This window comes from Taudactylus pleione, unplaced genomic scaffold, assembly GCF_031769625.1.
Source record: "Taudactylus pleione unplaced genomic scaffold, aTauple2 ptg000078l, whole genome shotgun sequence".
NCBI classification, from domain to species: domain Eukaryota; kingdom Metazoa; phylum Chordata; class Amphibia; order Anura; family Myobatrachidae; genus Taudactylus; species Taudactylus pleione.
The window spans coordinates 5,077,691-5,098,646 of record NW_028284480.1 but is presented as its reverse complement, the minus strand read 5'-3'; positions in this window follow the sequence as shown (position 1 = coordinate 5,098,646).

The following is a 20,956-nucleotide window of genomic DNA, read 5'->3' as shown; positions in this document are numbered from 1 at the left end:
AGCCATAATTAGCTGCTGCAATCTCCTTCCAGCACTACTTTACTTAGCTTTCCTATCGGAAAAAATTTAATTTATTGCTTTGCAATCTGTCTCCAACCACTATTTGCTGGCAAGAAACAAGTTAATAAACCCTCTTAGAAACTGATGATAGGCTTACATGTAAAATCAGTACCTGATTGCCTAGGAAGTACAAGTGTTATCTCTATGTACTTTAGGACATTTTCTCTCCTTTTAATGCAGGGTATCATTTAGACTAGATGGAAATATTGTAGTGTATTATTAAATGGATAACTTCTGTATTAGATTTTGGAGCCACTGCACCTTAATTGCATATCATTTGGAAATTCTTGGCTAGAGCAAAATTTTATAATGGCACTAAATTAACATCGCTGTCAAAAGACTTATTTTATTCATAAGTCTCCATCAGCTGCATTACAAAGGACTGAATTATACTGTGTAATTACAAATTAATTAGCAACAGAGAATGTGGACAGACGAAGCATTTTGTAGTCACAAACAGAAATGTAAGAATTTACCATGCGCAATATCACATGGAATAACTATTTAATGCATTTATAAGCAAGGCTGACAAAAAACTGTTAATTGCGTATGTTCAACATATAGTTTACATTTACAGATAAACTGCACAGTCAAGTAAACTATGTGTATAACACATACCTAAATATATTCTACATACAACTATTGTAATATAATCTCCAACCACATGTGCAATAAGTCAAGAATGGGAAGACATGGATCAGCAGGTCAGTTATCTTTGTATAATTGAATCTTTGTATAATCAGGGCATGGATGGTGTTCTGCAGCTAGCAACATGCATGCTAATTTTGTCAGCCTGTCCCAAAACAATTATGCTGAATTATCAAAATCTAATTTGATCCAGTCAAAAAATCTGGTTCCCGATGAACATGTAATTGTGTTCTGTGGTCATAGACTGGCAGTAAACAATCTATTTACATGTTGGCCACAGATTCAGTTGTTCAGTGACCTGGCTCAAGTACTAGACTGCAATATACCATACCATCTACCAAGAGCAGTGGTTCTCAAACTCTGTCCTCAGGACCCCACACAGTTCACTTTCTTCCAGGTCACCCAGCAGGTGCACAGGTGTATTCATTACTCACTGACACATTTTAAGAGATCCACAGGTGGAGCTAATTATTTCACTTGTGATTTTGTGAGGAGACCTGGAAAACATGCACTGTTTGGGGTGCTGAGGACCGAGTTTGAGAACTTGTGGCCTAGAGTGTAAATAGCATGCTTGCCTTTTCCCAGAAATTGGAGAGTCCCCCAGAGTCCCGGCAGAGCAGTTAATTCTCCCTCATTCCACCCACATCCTAGTGAAATGGGTACATTGGGGAGAGTGATGACATGTCCCCTTTGTGTTAAAACAGTCATAATGACATGATTCATCCTGTCCTCCACAGTGGTCATCTCCCAGACAGAAACCAAGTTGGTAAGTTTGGTGAATACAGGGGTTAAAGTGGGCTGGAATGGGGTGGAACTCACCTCTAATGGTAGGTGGAACTAGTACCACCTCCACCACATCCCTGCACAGAAGACCCACAGACAGAGAGCCACTCTGTCTGGTAGCTGCCCCCAACGCCTCCTCTGTTTCTGTCTCCATGTTCCCCCTCCTCCTCAGCCCGCGGTCCACCGCTCCTGTCACTCACTTTGTAGGGCCAGCCTGCATCCCAGTGGCTCCTATTGCGGCACGGCTTATGTAACCTCATGCGATCACCACCACTACATAGTGCATTAAGGAGCCATGAAGAGGAGCAGGGGCCAGGGCAGGCAGGAGGATGAAGATAAGCTGCTGATAGAGGGACATGGGGGGGGGAGGAATAAGCTGCTGGTGGAGAGAGGAGACATAGGCAGGGAGCTGCTGCTAGTGGGACATGGGGGGATAAGATGCTGGTGGGAGAGGAGACTTGGGGCATGGAGCTGCTGCTAGAGGGACATGGGTGAGAGGATAAGCTGCTGGTGGGAGAGGAGACACAGGCAGTAGGCTGCTGGTGGTGGACACAGGTGCAGGGAGCTGCTGGTGGGGGACACAGGGGCAGGGAGCTGATGGTAGCACACAAGGGGGTAAGCTGGAGAGACATGGGGATGGTGTTAGAGTGAAGACATGGGAATTGCGCTGTGAGATACTGATGCTTGTGAAACACAGGAAGATGGTGCTGAAGAGATGGCGAGGGGTAGCGTTGGAGAGACACAGAGCGGATAAAGCTGGTGAGATGCAGGGGGGTGATGCTGGTTAGACACAAGGTTGATGAAGCTGATTTGATGCAAGGGGGGTGGCGTTGATGAGTAACAGGGTGGGTGGCACTCTAGAGATGCACGGGGATGACGTTGGAGAGACGTTGGAGGATGAAAAACAATTAAGAGATCACTGATAAAATAGAACATTTATTTTTCTTTTGAAGTGACCTAACATTGTAGTGTCAGCTGATGGCAGAAGTGCTAAAAAAAAAGCATCTAAAATGTATTTAACGCTGTCATAGTCCCCACAGCTTCTGGGTTATTCACTTTACAGTTTCCTATACACAACAGCGTGTGTGTATGTGTGCGCGTGCATGCACATAGGGAGGGGAGTAGGTGGCAGAGGAAGGGAGTTCCACCACCTCTCCAGGACCACTTTAAGCCCTGGGTGAATAGATTACAATAATTATCTGTATGACTAGTATTTTAGGAGTGTATTTAAAAACAAAATTGTGAATTTTGTCCAGCATTATAGCTGTAAAAAACCATCCTTATGCTTTCTATGTACAGATGTGTCCTCTTACATCCTTGCTGATCACGCTAGAAATGTGCGTACGCATCAAGCCATGCGATTACCCACAGCAGTGTACACTATGGCATGCACTGCGACAACACCATGCAATCCCATGGAGTGCAAACACAGTGTGCATATACGCTCACAGGCGCACGCCTCGCGCCATGCGTGGAGCAATTTTCCACATAAACAGAAAAGATGCCAGAGGACATATCTGTATTTGGTTATATAATAAGTGTGAAGAAATCACTGATTTGACCGCTATTTCATTCCTGCAGCCCCTATTGGATATAATGGGGCTGTGCTGGCTCCTTTTTTAGTCTGCTCCCCCTGGTTGCGTTTCTGATCAGCGTTGGGCTGACATCACCAATGCAGATCGGCGCATGCGCAGACAATGCAAACTTCTTTTGCAAATACTAAAGATGTTTGAAATCTTCCCGCCTGGACAGCCCTTTACCACAAATGCTGTCCCAAAACTAAAATATTGAAATAAGAAAAAAGAGCGAAAAGCAGCAACTTGGTACTGCTTTACGCTTTGTTCATTAAATAGACCTATTAGTTTCTAAGGAGGAACCCGCTACCTATTTGCTACATGAATGGTCAGAACCTAACCACTTGCCTGGCATGGATGTAATTTTCTGTCCACACCATGTAGGTCTTTATCTGTACTGTATGTAAAATTTCGTCCAGACAGACAAACATGAGGGCTGCTGCAGGAAGAGAATCTTCACGCAGCTGCTGCTCGCAAAGGGACCTTCCGGTCCCTCTGCTTGCCAGCACCCTCTCCCCCTTCCGATCACTGCTGATCGGTCAGGAAAGCAGAACCCCCTACCCAGCACCTGCAGAACTGAGCAGCCACTGGGGAAAAGTAAGTTTAACCTCCCCCTAACACCCCTGACATACCTGGCTCCTGTATGCGGTCTCTAATTGAATGTCACGATGGTCGCGATGTTTCTGATGGTGGTTCCGATGTTCAGTTATTTTAAAACCCGATTGTTTTTACAAATCTTAAAAAAAAGCTATTTTTTTTTTTTTATGAAACCATTTTGGATAAGTTAAAATGGATGTTCCTCACCTGATTCACTCATAAAATAAAAACGACAATTTTGGAGTGGCTTTTTGAAAAAAAAATCGTAAGTTAAGTGGTTAATAAAAGGGGATTGCTCAAAGGGAAACAACTTATCTAAGGATTATTGGGGTCTATTTGGCAAGCAACATTTCACTTAAATCATGAGGAAACAATAGGAAATATGTAAGAAAACAGAGAAGATAATGCATTTATCTTCTCCAAATCCTACTACAGACATTGACTTGCTCTCTACAGCGCTTAATGTTTTCCGCTACTCTGGTACCAAAGAAATGTTAAGAAAATGCTTAAAGGTTTATGTAATATAACAAATCTGGGAATTGCATTATACAAGAAAAATCCTTATTTCAGCCAAAAACTACAGGGAAAAAGGGCTCTCCAATCAGTCCCTGCAGACGGCTGAAGCTCCTCCCACTCTCCTCCCCTCATTCGGCAATTACATATATAGTTAGTGTATATTTATATGTAGGCTATATAAATTTAAGGCAGACAACTGAGGGTCTCTATATATATATATATATATATATATATATATATATATAATGTTCTACAGAGATGGGGAAGTTTTTTGGACACCTGAAAATACTGCCCATGGGGACTTTGCAGGGACAGTCAGCATGTTAATGCAACTGCTGTCCCTACAAGGATTTTTCCTGCATAGGGAAAAGTAAGGGAATAATGGTAATAATCGCAGTGATATAAGCCAAAAATATTGAAACAAATATCGTGATTATTGCAAAATATTTTGTTTGTGTTTTTTTTAAAACATCCCATTTTTAATTGCCAAGCCAGGTGGTATCATCAGCACTTGTGAATTGTACCAAACTATTTCAATACAGCAAGATTTACAAGCAGGTTTATCTAGCTGCAAACTCCCTAATTGGTAAGTCAATAAGGCACTAGTGCAGCAGATAAGTACTACTTTAATACAGGATTAGGGGACCGCAACATAGCTTTCTTTAGTGAACTACAAAGGAAAAAGAAGCTTAGCTTTATAGAGAACTAGAATTTAAATTGTGAAATCAATCAATAGAGTGGTATTAAGAACCAATATTTGGAACTAAAAAGTCAGAATAGTAGATGTCTGGTATACTGTACATTATAGACAAGTGAGTAAATGTTGTATATAAAATCGGAAACTCATACCTACTTTACAAAGTTTAAGTATGTTAAACATCAAGTGTATTGTTATCTTTTAAACCCCTATTATTGAATATACTGGATGAATATGTACTGTTTGCTTTAGTTTTAGCAATTCCACAAAATACAGTATGAAACCATTCTGAAATTCACACTTGATTAACACATTAAACACATTACTGTATATTCAAGGTGATTTGCTGTGTGCTTGGCAATGCCACAGAGATTTGCTCCAGGGGGTGCCCCTACAATCGGAATGCCAGCTGTTGGGATTCCTGCGTCGGCATCTCTACTACTGTCGGGATTCCGGCGTCGGTCTTCTGGCAGGCAGTGGGGATTCCGGCGCCGGGATTTCGAGAGCTGGCATCCAGGCTGTAGGCATTGTAACTACATCCCGCCCTTACCATCTGGGGCAGAATCTACATTGCATACTTTTTAGTTATAAGTACAAGAAGCAATGTGTTATATAGGGAATCTTAGATGATGTTATGTGCAAGGTACCTTCATATTACATGTGACATTATCTCATGTGAAAAGGCTGCTTAAAAAATGGGCATAGATTTTGTGAAATTCGGGGGCTTTATTCTGTTATTTCTTTCAGGTTTCGCAGGCCAGGGCTGCCATCAGAAATTCTGGGGCCCGGTACTAACAAAATAGGTAGCGCCCCACCTGGGTACAGGGAAGAGTTGTTTGGAGTTGTAGATAATGTGGGTGGAGCTATATCAGGGGTGTTGCCTAAATTGGTGCGTAAACCAGGGATAGCTAGGCATGGTGGTGGGGGGTGGCACAGGGCAGGGAAGACTGGACTGGGGTGGTAAAGGGCAGGGAAGGTTGGTTGGACTAGGGGGGACAAAGGGCAGTAGAGGAGGGGCAGAGAAGACAGGCAGGCTGGCTGGACTGAGGGAGGGGCAAGGCAGGGAAGGCAGACTGGCTGGACCGGGGAGCGTAGGGAAGGCTGGCTGGACTGGTGGGGGCAGGGAAGGCGGGCTGCCTGGACTGGGGGAGGGTCAGGGCAAGGCGGGCTGGCTGAACTGGAGGGGAGGCAGGAAAGGCTGGCTGCCTGAATTGGGGGAACAGTACAGGGAAGGCTGGCTGGACAAGAGAGGGGGGGCACAGGGCAGGGCCAGTAAACTGCTTACCTGTTCTCCTGTCCTGAGAGAAGGGGGCCCGGCTGGCAGTAGCGAGGAATGCACCAGGCAGCAGGCAGGGAGAAAGAAAGATCATCAGCGCTGTGGCATTCAACTATGGATTTGATCCGGCTGCAAGCATCAGCGGTGCTGTAGCATTTGAACTATGGAGCTGACCACGAGCCAATCACATCTCGCGGAACGGCAGCCAATCAGGAGCGGTCGGTCCTATTGGCTGATCAGGAGCTGCTGTTCCTGATTGGCTGCCATTCCATCAGCCAATCACAGCTCGCGGAACGGCAGCCAAACAGGATCGGCCACTCCTGATTGGCTGATCAGGAGTTGCTGCTCCCGGTTGGCTGCCATTCCGCGGCCAATCAGGCAGCCGGCTCCAGTCCATAGACGGCCGGCTCCAGTCCATAGTTGAAATGTCACAGCACTGATGATCTTTCTCCCTGCCTGCTGCAACCCAGTGCATTCCTCACAGATGTCAGCCGGGCCCCCTCTCTCTCCCGTCCCGATACTAGAGTCCCGGCAGTCTCCCCCCCCCTGATGGTGGCCCTGTGGCAGGGTGATTAGATCTCGGCTCTTGGGGAGACTCTTTTTAAAAATATATAGTGCAGGGCTACAAATGTTTTCTGAGTGCCACCTTGCACTATGTATTTTTGTAAGGGTGTCACCATAAAGAGTACAGGTACACCGGCAATGCAACACAACATGAGGTGAGAGCTGAGTATAGCAAAACAAGGGAGAATGGTGAGTGAGGAGGTTAGAGGTAGACTAGTGCTGACCACAAACATTCATGGGCTTGTTATGCCCCTTCATGCACACACCATGGGCCTTATTCAGAGTGAGACCTATTTGTGCATTTTTTTGCTGCAAGTTGCATGCACATCTACATGACACATGACTATGTATGCAAAGGAGGCCAAGACTGCGACTGGAATGGGTGTGCAAACCTGGGTAGTGGGCATGCAAATTCAGTAAAAGTACTGTAAGGGCATAGTGTGGGCGTGTAGGCACAAATTACAACTAAACGGGTGGAGAGAAGTCCCAAAAGTATCCATCTATAATGGTCTGAGTTACGAATTCTATAACATTTCTGTAAGTTGCACACTGATGATGACTGCATCCAGGGGTGATCCAGAACAAAATGATAGGGGGCACCATGATAGGGGAAAGTGGGGAGGGGGGTATTTTGCATGCGACGTCAGCCGAGGGCTGGTGAAGATGGTATGGCTTTGTAGCAAGGGGAGTGGCCTCACATGGAATGCTATATCCACAAGCCACATCCTCATTTGCATCAAACTGCAGCATGGAGTATATACATTAACAAGACAATTTATATCCTACCTGCCAGCTGGTGGTCTAAGCTCCGTTGGTAGTTGTCTAAATCTTGGAAAGATTCAGACCTGTCTGGAAAAGAGATAGGGAATAAATACCTGAATTTAAAAGTGTCAAATAATGTAGATTCCTCTCCCTGAATCTGTGACTGCCAGCCAACATAAAGCATTACAATGCATGGATCTCTCTCATTGGTATGCAGTCGGGAAACCCGCTGCCTTAATACCGACAGCTGGCTTCCCGACTGCTTTATCCCGGCGTGGGATAAATGACCGGCGTCTATATCTAGACTAGGGGATTAGGGTTAGGCACTTGGGGGGGAGGTTAGGGTTAGGCACCCCTAAGGAGGGTTAGGGTTAGGGGGTTAGGTTAGTTTATACTTACCTTAGGGATGATCAGGATTTCCAGCACTGTCAGGCTTCCGCTGCCGGGCTCTGCTGATCTGTTGGGCTGCCGGCCATGCGGCAGCCGGGATTCCATACCGATCCCCTCTAATTGCCCTCTCCCTGCTCATATCTATATTACTGCCCCCTCTGTCTCCTCAGCACAAACAGCCCTCCTTCTCCAGCCCCAGAAGCCTCATTCTGGTCCCCAGCAGCCCCCTTCTGTGTCTTCAGCCTCAGCAGCCCCCTTCTCTGTCCCCAGCAGCCCACGTCTGTGTTTCCAGACCAGCAACCCCCCTTTTCTGTCTCCAGAAGCCCCCCTTCTTTATCCCCAGCAGCCCCCATTCTGTGTATTCAGTGACAGCAGCCCCCCTCATCTGTCCCCAGCAGCCCCAACACTTACCTTGTTGCTGCTAACTGCCCGCCTCACGTAAAGTTGCTCATCTCCTCTCTATAGTGTGGCGTGATGTCATGATGTCACGCACGCCGGTCTTAAAAATAAAATTACTCGCAAGAACTGGTGGGCAGGCAGCACGGCCTGGGGAAGAATGGAAGGCTGACAGCAGCATCATCTTGGTGGCGGCCGTGCAGCTGCAATACAGGTAGAAAAAAAAAAAGTCTCCTAAATGACAGGGGGATGACATGCTTGTGTGCCTCCCCCTGAATCTTCCTATGACTGCATACATGTGCACACACACTGTAGTGTATTTGCTCTGATCTATACACTAAATAATAAACAAAGACTGGGAACTCTGCAATAGTGCATCTTTATAACTGTCCTCAACCGACGAGGAAAAAGTAAGTACGTTGTTATGGTAACACAGATTCAGCAAAGCATGTAATACTATCACAATACATCAATATAGATTAACAGGAATCTGCTGGATGTTAGGTCTGTGACTTTTATTTCAATAAAGGTTTTCTTAGTAACCAGGACTTTGCATGCTTCTTCAAACTACAGGAAACTAAAGACACAGAATAGAGATTCATATGCCAATTAATACACACACAAAAATAAGATTTGTTGTAACCAGGGGCGTTTCTAGAGAGGAGGGGGCCTGTGTGCCCTGCATACCCTGCACCCATTATAAATACGTCCCTGATTGTAGCCTTCCACTGAAATACATACACAGCAATGGGAACTATATACACCACACTCCTCACAACTTAGATAAATGCAGACATAGAAAAAGGTTACCGCTATACAATGTAATTGTTACTCCAGAAGGCTACAAATCAAGCCTTCGGGGTGCCTTACAAACTCTGTCTTGGTAACGATGTTTAAATCCCAGAGGTGACAGGCTCCTCAACTGAAATCACACTAGAAGTTTCAGGATCAACGGTTGTCACTAAGGGAACCTCATGCTCAGGTGACTCTGTAACAGGTTCAGGAGCAGTCTCTGTAGCAGAACCAAAAGGGTATACATTCTCTACAGCATCAGGGACAACCTCTGTATTAAAGCCCTATGAGTATACATAAACCGCCACATCACTTGCTTGGCTATGTCCAGTTGTCAACGTACAGTCTATTTGCCTCCAAGCCTCAATTATTTGATCAATGTGGCATCGCCAAAATTCTCCTCACACATCAATCACATACATATGAGGGCTGGATTAGGAAGAAACTATTCCCGGTTGCCATTTGTCTCCTCTGCAGTCACGGACAAGCGCCTCTTGATCAATGTCGATGGTACGAGTAGGTTTCTGATAAACAGTTTGAAAATGTTTGTTGTGTATCTTTCGTCTCGCATCCGATTTTGTCAAGTCTCATTAAGACTGCAAGTTCCATCGGATAAAGAGCAAAGCAGGTGGCTGAACGGTAGTGGAGTGCTCAGTTCTATGCTATATAAACAGGAAGTTGTCAGTCTTGTGTTGCAAAGGCAGATGTTCTTGATGCAAGGACTTGATAGCTTCTTTGAATATTTGTACAAATCTTTCAGCCAAACTGTTAGTAGCTGGATAGTGTGAAGCTGATGTCAAATGTCTAATGCCATTGTCCCACATGAACTTTTTGAATTCTGTGGACACAAATTATGGCCCATTGTCACTGCATACTTGCTCCGGTAGACCATTTCTGGCAAAGATGGTTCTCAGAACAGCAATTGTTTTCTCACATGTAGTGGATTTCATCTTTATTACCTCTGGCCATTTTGAATGAGCATCTACCGCAATAAAACACATACTGTACAATCCATGAATGGACCATCAAAGGCAATATGTATCCGCTGCCATGGAGATGATGGCTGTTTCCAGAAATGTAATGGGGCTAAGGACAGTGCATTTTGAACTCTTTGACATTCTTCACATTCTTTTGTCAATGTTTCAATATGGCCATCGATTCCTGGCAACCACACGTAGCTTCTAGCAAGACTCTTCAATTCTGCTGTGCTCAGATGACCGTCATGTACATTTCCAGAACTCTGTCTTGCAGTTAATGTGTTAGTACCACTCTTGACCCACATATTAGAGTACCTTGACAGACAGAAAGTTGATCTCTTCTGGCCAAAAATCCATAAGCATTGCCATGTTTAGGCCAACCTTTGAGAGTTAAGTCTATTACTTTACCATGGGGTCTTTCCTCATTTCCCGATTGATCATGTCATTGGTAATACTTGAAGGTAGCTGTTGTATCAACATGTTGTGATACACTTCTAGTGGGTCTTTACCATTGTTCTCCTCACTTTGGGGCAATGGGAAATATGACAGATCATCAGCATTGCCATGTAGTTTTGTTCCTTTAAACTCAATGTCATATGTGTGCACCTAGGAAAAATGACCAACATTGAAGACAAGCAGCAGTCATAGCTGAGACTCCCTTTTGGGGATTGAAAAGTGATACTAATGGTTGGTGATCAGTTATTAATGTAAACCTTTGTCCATACAAATATTGATGGCATTTACTTCCCATACTAGATTTAAAGCCTCTCGATCAATTTGAGCATATTCCTCTCTGCTACTGTCAAGGACCGCGAAGCAAATGCTACTGGTTTCTCATCTCCATCTCTTAGTTGATGTGACAACACTGCTCCAATGCCATGGTGAGGAATCACATGCCAGTCAGATGGGTAGTTTCGGATCAAAATAAGTAAGTACTTTATCAGATGTAATCAATCTTTTTGTTTCTGAGAATGCTTTCTCACAGTCTTTTGTCCACTTCCAATTTGTATTTTTATGTATTAGGGCATTTAGTGGGTGTAGTACTGTGGAGATGGCCGGTAAGAACTTGTGTAAATAATTCACTAGGCCCAAGTAAGGTTTCAGTTGTGACGCAGACTGGGGCTGTGGTGCTTACTGCCTTAATTTTATCAGTTAAATTTCTTGGAAAAATGCACATTTGTCTTTATTTACTCTGAGTCTGTATTCCTGTAGTCTGGTTAATACTCTTTCCAAATTATTTAAGTGGTCCACATCATCTTTGCCTGTCACAATTATGTCATCCAGGTAACATTGTGTACCTGATATTCCTTGTAGGACTTGATCTATTGCTCTCTGCTTTAGTGCTGGGGCAGAAGATAGACCAAATACAAGACGGTCAATTTTGGAGAAGTGATCGCCCCCCGAGAGAGCTGCAAAAATGTACTCTATTTTAGGCAAAGGATACTGTACAGTGTGTAGTACTGGATTTATCGTCATTTTGAAATCTCCACAAATGCAGATACTTCCCACTTTATCCCCTGAACTATAGGCATAGCCCATTCACTCTATTCTATGAGGGAGAGAATACCAGAGTCTTCCAGTTTCCATAATTCCACCTCAACCTCTGGTAGGACAGCATATAATACTGTACGAGCTTTATGAAACTTTGGAACTGCATGTAGATCCAACTTTATAGTGGACTTAGAGGGAGATTTAATAAAGCTTCGAGATAGAGAAAAATTGAGATAAATAGCACCAACCAATCAGGTCCTAACTGTCACTTTACAGGTTATGTTTGAAAAATGACAGTTAGGAGCTGATTGGTTGGTGCTATTTATCTCCAATTTTATCTCTCTCCAGGCTTTATTAAATATCCCCCTTAATACCCTTTAACGTGCCTATCCCTTGTTGGTAAAATGGGTTGTGCAGCAGCTAACAATTTTAAAAGCACTTTAGTAGCTGCATCACTTTGGATACATTAGATGTGGTAGGTTGAAACATGTGAATGGACTGCCGATCAAGTTTAGTTTTCCTTATCCATAGCTCCAGTCCACCCTGTAGTAGTTTGTATAAATTAAATACAGCTTATGGGTATTGCCTTTGTATTTCACAAACACTTATTTTTCCCAATGTGGACAGTGGTTCGGCCATATATGTGGGGAGTGCACTGATGATTTTTTTAAAGGAATTTCAGCAAACATGCAATTGTAATCACTTGCATTTATCACTGACCGAGCAGAGCCTGTGTCTAATTCCATATGTAAGTCATTACCTGCTACTTTCATGGTCACCCAAATCACTTGGCGCTCTATTGCCATTATAGAGTGCACCTCTAGGCTGCCTAAACTTTTGTCTGTCCCAGTACTATCAGTAGAGTCTGACTCAATGTCGGCTACCTTATGCACCATGGGCTTTATTTACTTGCAAGCGGGTGGGGTGTTTTCCTCGACTGGCACACCCTTTCAATGTGGCTTTTTTTCCGACATATTCAACACACATTGGGCAAAATTTACTAAGCAGCAGGTTGTAAACCCTGGCGGTTTGGTGGCGGTTTGACGGCAGGTTCTAAACCCTGGGGGTTTGGCAGCGGTTTCTAAATGACAGCCCTGTTCTATTCTATTCTATCTGCGGATAGCAAAACCGCTGCCAAACTGCCACCAAACTGCCAGGGTTTAGAACCCACCACTTAGTAAATTTTGCTCATTGTCTTTAAACCAGCACTGACTGACATAATGTGAGGACTTCCCATAGCAGACACAGGACTGTCCTTGATTCCAATGAATTGGATTAGTAGTACATTCTAGTCCCTTTTGTTGTAATTCTGATGCATGCCGGCCCTGGTTTGCAGTCGCCTTTAAAATTGCTATGGACAGTGCCTGCTCTAAAATTAGTTCAGGCTCAGCCAACAATTTCTTTTGTGTATTTGCACTTGTCATCCCACAAATGAAATGGTCTCTTAGGGTATCTGATAACCCTGCTCCAACTTGAGAACATTGTTCAGATAACTTTCTCGGTTCACCAATGTATTCTGACACACTTAAGCCACATATCCGCTTGCAGATATAAAAGAGCGAATAAAGGATTATGACATCGTAATCGTTCAATTCCTCATTAATCGTGCATAAATCGGACAGTTTAATGTCGGAAACGACCAACGATGCGCTCTCCCGCTGGACGCTTCCGACATCAATCATCGCCTGAACATGACGGTCAATCTGCTGATAAAGACAGATTGGCCATGGTCAGGGATGAAGGAGGGTGCCTGCACTGAACGACATATCGTTTAGTGTAGGCACTACAGGGGACGGAGAACAACTGCACGATTACAATGTTGTAATCGTACTGTCGTTCCACTATCTGCAAGTGGATATGCGCCTTTACTGCACACTGTCAGCTTGGTTCCTTCTGTGAAACCTAAATCTTTCAGCAATCACTAATGGATTAGCATTTAAATGCTTTTGTAAAATGTCAGTAAATGATTTGCTGGCTGGTTTTTCAGGTGCTATTAAACTCCTCAGCCAACTGTATGTTTTGGCACCCATTACACTAAGTATATATACCTTCTTGTCTTCCTGCACACTGTCAGCATCACAGAACAGTTCCACTCTCTCAATACTCATATATGTAGCCCAGTCCTCTATAGTACTACTAAAAGCAGCTATTGTGCCAATATATCCTGGCATTTTGCCTTTATGTCCTTTTTCCTCCCTTCCCTATGGAAAGAATAATATAACTCCTGTGCCCCTTTATTCAGCATGGGTGGTTCCGGCAGTCTGCATGTGCTGCTCCTTTGCACTCCACAATTGTGGTGTGTCAGTCCCACTGGCGCTCCAATGATCACTAGGGCAATGCTGAAGAAGAGTTTAATCCTTGTCACCAGTGATAAGTCTGTGACTTACAGTACTGTATATTTGAATAAAGGTTTTCTTAGTACTCAGGACACAGTGGTTGTTGCACACTTCTTTACTGTAAACTGCAGGAAACTAAAAACACAGAATAGAGATTCATACGACAACTAATACACACAAAAATAAGATCTGTTGTAGCCTTCCACTGGAATACATACACAGCAATGGGAACTATATACTCTACACAGGCACCATCTGCAGATTTACCATACATACTGTATATTACACACATGTTGAAAACTCACCCATTAAACTGCTGCAACTGTGTTTTTAAAGTCACTTTTTTCTGCAGTACACACTCGTTTTACACAAATAAAAAATGCATTTTACTCAGTTATGGATAGGGAACCCTATATATACTGTATGTTTAAGTGTCATGCTTAAAAATAATTAAATTCTTTATCTGTATCTACTTTGATTTGTATTTCAGATGCTCTATCCAGCCATAGACTATACTGTGTTTCCATTGTGTACTGTGATTTTTAGCATTTTTATTTCTCACAGTGAAACCATGCCTCCAGTCTATTCCAGCTGCACCAGAATCACGCACACAAGGGGAAGGGAGCCTCAGCTATAGATTTGCAAATGCTACCAACTCCGAATACTGTACAGTAGGTTGCAACAATGCAACATTGCTTTTTATTTTTCATTTAGCTTCTCTGTGTCTGACTGTGAATAAGGCCTGTTTGCACATGCTGAAACTGTCACTCAGAATAATTGCCTCATTCCATATTTTACTAGAAAGTTTAACTATTTTTGCTGGCAGAATTCGGCCCTTAGTGTTCTTTGGTCCTACTCCAGCCAACCTTACATTAGATTGGATTATCTATGAAGGTAACTATCTTTTCATTTTCATATTCCCAGACATGGGGCATGAGAAGGGCATGGCCAAAACTGCAGTAGTGTTATGGCCATTTATTTCTTGACTTCAGGCCCATACACGCACCTTATATGCCTCAGAGCCCCCCCCGCATGCCCTAGACCATTGTGTAAAGTGGCCGACCTTTATACACACTACCAATATCTAGAAATGTGTCAAAAATGTGCACTGACACCTTCTTCCTGAAGTTGATACAAAGACCTATTTAAAAAAGTAAAAAATATTTAAAAAAATTGAGAACAAACCAAAAAAGCAGGATTGGTAACATAAAATGCAGTTTATATAAAAAATAAGTGGTTAATCATTTGATAAAATCTAAACCAGATATTGCCTTTATACAGGAAACTCACTGGGATGTAGGCAATACGAGGGGCCTTAGTGCTAGTTGAATAGATGAGTGTGTAACTGCTTCTTATAATAAAAAAGTGAGGGGAGTTGCAATAATATTTAATAAAAACATTGACTATACTATAGATCACAAGGTGGCAGACCCCTGGGGGGGAGATATCTGTTACTAAATCTTAGGATAGGTAAAGAGAAATTTACTTTAGTCAATTTATATGCACCAAATTAACCCAATCATGAATTTTTTCTGTCAATATCTCAACTGCTAATATAGCGTGAGACCCCAAACCAAATGCTAGGCCTAATTGTGTAGATAATTTAAAGTTAGATAAATCTAAGTTAACAAAGATGAAGCGCTATCAAAACAAGGACAACATTTTAATGATTAAAACTGTCACTTAGTGGAAGATCCATGGAAACTATTCAAACCCTAGCGATTGAAAATATACTTTTTACTGGCATCATATTGTAGAATTGACTATCTGTTGGTGTTAGATTCCCTGATTAGTAGGGTTGGAGAAGCAGAACTTCTGGAGATAATAATATCTGACTATGCCCCGATATTAATAGTTGTACAAACACAAATTCCAAAAATGGGAATGCTTAGGTGGCGATTCCCCTCCTATTTGAAACAATCAGAAGATTTTATAAAATATCCAAGGTTAAAATCGGAAGAATATATGAGGGATAATATAGAATACATTAATAATCATGTAGTGTTCTGGGAAGCAGCTAAGGCTGTCATATGGGGACATATAATTTCCTATAGAATTAAAAAAAAGAAACAATTTAATGCCAAGTAGGAACTTAATCTAAAATTATCTCAAACCTTCCTAGATTATACTTCACAACCCACTGAATCTAATCTGGAATTATATATAACAAATATTATAGTATTTTTTTTAACACAAGCTCAAAATCAAATGGATTATAGCAAAAAAAATTCTACAGATGGGGGGGAAATGCTGTCAAGATATTAGCTAATATGACTAAAAACTTTAATAAAAAACATCGGATAGCAGCAGTTAGGGATCCAGATTCAAGAATAGTACATAATGATTAGAGATGTGCGCCGACCCCCGTGTTTTGGTTTTGGATCTGTATCTCTTGTTTTGGATTTGGATTGGTTTTGCCAAAACTGCCCTTGCGTGTTTTGTTTTTTGGTTTTGGATATGTATTTTTTCTAAAAAAAAATCATAAAAACAGCTAAAATCACATAATTTGGGCCTGTTTTTGTTCCTACCGTATTATTAACCTCAATAACATTAATTTCCACTCGTTTCCAGTCAATTTTGACCACCTCACAGCTCACAATATTGTTTTCCTCCAGTTTAGGCTTTGCACCAAGCTAGCTGGCTGACTAAGCTAAGCAGCAGCAGTGGGCGGCACAAACACATGGCAGTTCAACTTCCAACATGGCACATCAGGAAACAAATGTTTTTATTATTCAAAAGGCCTGAGGGAGTTGGAGTATGTGTGTAGTTGAAGGCAGGGACAGGAAGGGTTGATTTGTAGTACATTTCATTTCATTTTTTGATTCCAAAGTAAATTTATGAGGGAGAAGGGGAGGGGAGGAGGGGAGGCATTTGCAAAAATATTGTACTCATTCACATCAGTCCTTGCCCCAGAAGAATTCTTGAGCACCATGCCTGCTGCTTCTGGGAGTGGATTTTCATCCCAGAAGGGGACCAGGAAGACTTTTAGTAGTGCTTTAGAAAACAATTGACTGTTAATTAATCCTTTGCAAAGATTCCACTTGAAAAGCATTTCCCAACATGTACAGGGACATTAAAAAAAAAACATACTTAGTTAATGGCCTCCAAACTGCCATTGTACCCACTGTCCACTTAACCAGCACAGATGGACAAGTGGATCAGAGCAAATGCAAGATTTTAGATTTAAGGTCTTACATCGTGTCTTTCTTGAGAATCCTGCACCTGCTTCTGCTTCTAGGTGTGGATTTTCATCCCAGAAGGGGACCAGGAAGAGTGCTTTCCAAAACAATTGACTGTTAAATAGTCCTTTGCAAAGATTCCACTTGAAACTTTTACCCAACCTATATAGGGAAATTAAAAAAACATAGTTAGTGGCATTCAAACTGCTGTTGTACCCACTGTCCACTTAACCAGCACAGATGGACAAGCGGAAATGAGCAAATGCAAGATTCAGATTTAAGGTCTAAGTCTTACATTGTGTCTTTCTTGAGAATCCTTGAGCACCATGCCTGCTGCTAGGAGTGGATTTTCATCCCAGAAGGAATGAAAATGTTGTTTCTTCTTCCCAATGGAGACAGATCTGAAGAGGTGTAAAGAGCTGTTGATAAGCAAATTGTCAGCTCAAGTGGCACGTGATGCAGGAATGGCTTCTCCTTCAGTTTCTCCAGCAAGTGCATCTGCTGAGAAAAAAACTAAACTTTCAAAACACCCACTGGTCATGCAGTTGAGTCAACACAACAAAGTTTGACATCTGGTCGGGTCAGAATTGCCTACAATTAATAACACCTCTACCGTGACTCCATCTGCTACGGTCACCATTCAAACAATGGTTGAGGACTGTTTAAAAAAATGTAATGATAGCATCCAAAAAGGCATGTCAGACAGTCTGTTTGACTACTGGCAGGAAAATAAAGGCAATTTGGAGGCCCTTGCACAAAGTGGCTTTACTTCACTTCAGCTGCCCACCCTCCAGTGTGTACTCAGAAATAGTTTTCAGCACAGCTGGGAACCTTGTCAGCGATCAGTGTAGGAGGCTACTTCCTCAAAATGTGGATAAAATGATGTCCATCAACTACAAATTCTACAAGGAAGACCTTTACCGCCAATTACATCCAAAAATTAGAGGCTCCTGTAATGGTGGATTCCAGCAGGGACAAATTAATATTGTGTAAAGAAGATGATGTATACATCACCCCAGATTATATCAGCACCCAAGCCTATATCATCATCCCATCCTGTGTTGTGTATAAATTACACCTGTGCTCCCTGTTAGATTGGGGATTCATTGCCCTCTTTAGTGGATGTTAGCTCCATTTTAGACCAAATCACCATACCCCCTACACATCTTCTGACCTGGGCTACAGGTGGAGCAGCTGCACTCTGGAATATGGTTGCATGGAGTTGCCCCTCTGACTCTCTGGGGGCCATTGGTAGGGAGTAGGGACACTACAATCAGAGAATGCAGTTTTAGCTGCTTTATTCCATTTTTTAAACCATATACTCTATTTTCACCTTTTGAAAATATGTTTATGTGAATCTCAGCTGAGGCATTTGTGATGTCATTATGTTTAATATATTATGCACATTATTTAGCACTTTGTTGTGGTCTTGTAGTCGGCGTGTAGACTAATCATTTATTCATGATTGAGGAAAGAAGTAAACGTTGCATTTTTTTATTGCTAACTTTGTGTTATTAAACTGTAAAATTGTGAAGTTTCCACACAGTGTCATAAGATTTTTTTATGAATAAGAAAAGAATAACAAACTGCGCTATTGCAGTGTGACAATAGTTTTTACGAATACACTGCGTTTTCCACTTACAGTGTGACAATATTTTTTATGAATACACTGCATTTCCACTAACAGTGTCACAATATTTTTTATGAATACACTGCGTTTTCCACTTACAGTGTGACAATATTTTTTATGAATGCACTGCATTTTCTAATTACGTACAGTGTCACAATATTTTTTACGAATAGACTGCATTTCCACTAACAGTGTCACAATATTTTTTGCGTTTTCCACTTAGTGTGACAATATGTTTTACGAATACACTGCGTTTCCATTGTCACAATATTTTTTTACGAATACACTACATTTTCCACAAAGTGTCACAATATTTTTTACGAATACACTGCGTTTCCACTAACAGTGTCACAATATATTTTATGAATGCACTGTGTTTTCCACTTACAGTGTGACAATATTTTTTACGAATACACTGCATTTTCCACTAACAGTGTCACAATATATTTTATGAATGCACTGCGTTTTCCACTTACAGTGTGACAATATTTTTTACGAATACACTGCATTTTCCACTAACAGTGTCACAATATATTTTATGAATACACTGCGTTTTCCACTTACAGTGTGACAATATTTTTTATGAATGCACTGCATTTTCTAATTACGTACAGTGTCACAATATTTTTTACGAATAGACTGCATTTCCACTAACAGTGTCACAATATTTTTTGCGTTTTCCACTTAGTGTGACAATATGTTTTACGAATACACTGCGTTTCCATTGTCACAATATTTTTTTACGAATACACTACATTTTCCACAAAGTGTCACAATATTTTTTACGAATACACTGCGTTTCCACTAACAGTGTCACAATATATTTTATGAATGCACTGCGTTTTCCACTTGCAGTGTGACAATATGTTTTACGAATACATTGCATTTCCACTTACATTTTAGAGGGAGATATATGTACTTTAAGTTCAGATGCGGAAAAAGCGTTCGATAAAGTATCATGGAATCACCTACATTAATCTTTGAACTCAGGAGATTGGATATACTTTTAACAATTTATTAAGCTTATTTATACAACACCAACGACTTCTTTGATTATTAATGACACAGTTAGTCCACCGTTGTTAACAAATATTTAATTTAGCATTAGACCCACTGATTCGCACTTTTCACATTAACAGTGCATTTGAAGGAATAAAAATAGGGATGCATGAGGTTAAAATGATCTCACAGTTTGGTGAAATATCTGGATTTTCGGTAAACTGGGAGAAATCTAATGCGTTACAAATACACAGAGATAAAAAACGAAAATGTTTGGGAGGTTCAACATTGAACTGGATGGGCTCCTCAAAAAAATATCTAGGCATTCAAATTCCAAAATATATTGATAGATTGTATGAGCTTAATATAGGCCCACTTTTAAGACAAGTATGACAGATCTGCAGGTGGCAGAAACTACCTCTTACATAAATTGGAACAGTGAATCTGATAAGGATAACTATATTTCCCAGAATAATATACCCCTTACAGGTTTTACTAGTATTGATATCAAAAAGGGATGAGAACATTTTACAGGGAGAATTTGGAAAAAAAATTTGGAACAACAAGCGATCCCTAATTAAACTACAACAAAAGATATCTGAAGGAGGAATAAACCTCCCCAATATCAGAAGATACAATCAAGCTAGTATAATGATAGAGATAATTATGCTAATACTACTTTAGAGCAAACATTCTTATAACATGAGTCATTCATATCATTCCTTCATTCTTTAAGCTAAGATTTAACAATAGAAGTTTAAAATAATTCATTAATAATGATGGGATGGGAGACATGGAAGAATATTAGGAAACAACAGGATTTAAATAGTACATATACATTGCACCTACCATTTATCAAAATATAAAGAGGAGAGGATGCCAGTCGCTGTGTGAGATGGAAGAGACAAGGAATCGCCAATATAGGGAATCTGGTTGAAAGTAAAACTGGTAAGATCATGCCAATTAATTAAATTATTGAGGTATATAAATTACCAGAGACAGATAGGTTTGCAATATACCAAGCTGTGCATTATGCACAACAGGTGTTACAAGAACTATCGGGAATTGACCTTAATAATAATTTAGATAAAGTATTAAATCAACCTTTGATCAGTAGGCACACTATTACAAGACACTATAATATACTGTGAGACCTGTTAGATACATCTAATGTGAGAAAAGGAATAGAAAGATGGCATATTTTCCCAAATTTTTTGTTAACCCACGGGTGTGACTTTGAGGGTGTAATCTGACTACCAACATGAGGGCGGGTGATTCTTGGCTGGATG